This window comes from Heptranchias perlo, unplaced genomic scaffold, assembly GCF_035084215.1.
Source record: "Heptranchias perlo isolate sHepPer1 unplaced genomic scaffold, sHepPer1.hap1 HAP1_SCAFFOLD_49, whole genome shotgun sequence".
NCBI lineage: Eukaryota > Metazoa > Chordata > Chondrichthyes > Hexanchiformes > Hexanchidae > Heptranchias > Heptranchias perlo.
In genome coordinates, this window is record NW_027139505.1 from 2,165,691 (window position 1) to 2,168,304 (window position 2,614).

The window sequence follows — 2,614 nt, forward strand, 5'->3', positions numbered from 1 at the left end:
TTTCCATGTTGTAACTTCTATGATTCTATGATTCGATGACAGGGAGAGGAGACGATGAGACAGGGGCAAGAGAGAGAGAAGTTGAGCACAAGAAGAGAAACAGAGACCGAGGGGAAGACAGAGAAAGACAAGGGGAGAGGAAAAGGGACCGACAGAGGGCCAGAGAGGGAAAGAGATACAGACAGACAGAGAAATATAGGTGAGCAACGTCAGTGATAAAAACTTTTCAGAGAAAGAGTGTAGAATGAGAGAGAGAGAGAGAGATATCAGTGCATTAAAGGGAGGGGGAATCATTACATTGCCGGAAATCTGTGATTGCACTGGAGAGGGTAAAGAGGACATTGAAGAGGATATCGCCGGGGCTGGAGAATTTTAGCTATAAGAAAGTATTGGATCGGCTCGGGTCGTTTTCTTTGGAACAAAGGAAGCTGAGAAGAGATTTAATTGAGGAATATAAAATTCTGACGGGACCAGATAGAGTGGATGAAAGTGACTGGGTGATTGACAGCTGCAGACTGCAGACAGTCTCTCTGGGGAGGAGGTGGATTGATTAACAGTTGCAGACGACAGACCGCAGGCAGTCTCCGTGGGGAGGTGTGGGTTGATTGATAACTGCAGACCAGACTGCAGACAGTGTCTCTGGGGAGGAGGGGGGATTGATTGGCAGGTGCAGACGGCTTGTGGTTGGTGAGATGCAGCAAGTTCCCTCCAACGGTTTGTTTGATTGGCAGCGACAGACGATTTGTTTCCCGGGAACGCCATCAATACAAAGTCAAATGAAAACACAAGAGGTATGTTTTGACAGTGGTCGATTCGCTCAGTTGGGCAAAATATGGTGTTAATGATGCAAAGGTCGCAGGTTCGATCCCAATACGAACCATAAGCGTTCATTTTATTGAAGAGCGCAGTTTCTGCTCTTTATTTTTGACTGTGATCGAATGAGAAATGCAAAGTTTGGAAGGAAATACACTCAGAACAGAGCATCGGAGAAGTATTTTCATGTTGGAGCTGTCAGTCCCGGATCATTCTGTGTCCGTTTAAAAGGGGTGTGCTGTCAGTCCCGGATCTTTCTATGTCTGTTTGAAAGGGGTGTGCTGTCAGTCACGGATCATTCTGTATCTATTTAAAAGGGGTGTGCTCTCGGTCCTGGATCATTCTGTGCCTGTTTAAAAGTAGTGTGCTCTCAGTCCTGGATCATAGACTCAAGTTGCTGTTCAGAGCCTGAACCCGTCGACGGTTCGGTCACACTGGAGTTCACAACCCACTGTGGTGAACTGGGGCAGGAAAAGCTTTCAATTAATGAAACAAATATTTCAACATGCAGTACTGAGCACAGACATAAATACAGAGATCAGAGGAGCCTGCCGCTAAGGCAATGCAGTTATGAAGGGAGATTTTAATTTCCCCATTGATTGGGTGATACAAGCAATAAATTTCACGAGAGCATCCAGGACAATTTACTGAGACAATCTCATAGAAATGAGAGGATATAACTATCACGAAAGAGAGAACAAGCTAGAGGTCTTTGCTCTGGAAAAGAGAAGACTGAGGAGTGACCTTGTCGAAGTCCTTATGTTTAAAGACGGGTTTGATGGGGTAGACGGAGAGAAGATGATTCCACCCGCGGCGGAGAGCAGAACTAGGAGTTATGAATCTAAGATAGTCACTAATAAATCCAATATTAATTCAGGAGAAACTCCTTTACCCAGGGAGTGGTGAGAGTGAAAAACTCGCCACCACAAGCGAGTCGAAGCGATGCGCAAAGATGCTTTTAAGGGGAAGCTAGATAAACACACGAGGGAAAAGGGAACAGAAGGATATGTTGATTGGGTTGGATGAGGAAGGGGGAAAGGAGGATCATCTGCAGCATAAGCAACGGCATGGACGCTTTGGGACGAATGGCTTGTTTCTGTGCTGTATAGTCTCTGCAGAGGTTAAGAGAAAGAGAGAGACAGAGCAAAGGGAGAAAGAGAGACTAGTGGGAGAGACAGAGCACGAGAGATACACAGAGAGACAGACAGGCCAATGGATCGAGGATTTGTTTCCCGGGAACGCCATCAATACAAAGTAAAATGAAAACACAAGAGCTTTCTCTTGACAGTGGCCGATTTGCTCAGTTGGGTAAAATATGGTATTAATGACGCTAAGGTCGCGGGTTCGATCCCCATAAGAGCCATAAGAGTTCATTTTATGAAGAGCGCAGTTTCTGCTCTTTATTTTTGACTGTGATCGAATGAGAAATGCAAAGTTTGGAAGGAAATACACTCAGAACAGAGCATCGGAGAAGCATTTTCATGTTGGAGCTGTCAGTCCCGGATCATTCTGTGTCTGTTTAAAAGGGGTGTGCTGTCCGTCCCGGATCATTCTGTGTCTTTTTATAAAGGGTTTGCTTTCAGTCCCGGATCATTCTGTGTCTGTTTAAAAGGGGTTTGCTGTCAGTCCCAGATCATTCTGTATCTGATTAAAAGGGGTGCGCCCTCAGTCCCGGATCATTCTGTATCTATTTAAAAGGGGTGTGCTCTCGGTCCTGGATCATTCTGTGCCTGTTTGAAAGTAGTGTGCTCTCAGTCCTGGATCATAGACTCAAGTTGCTGTTCAGAGCCTGAACCCGTAG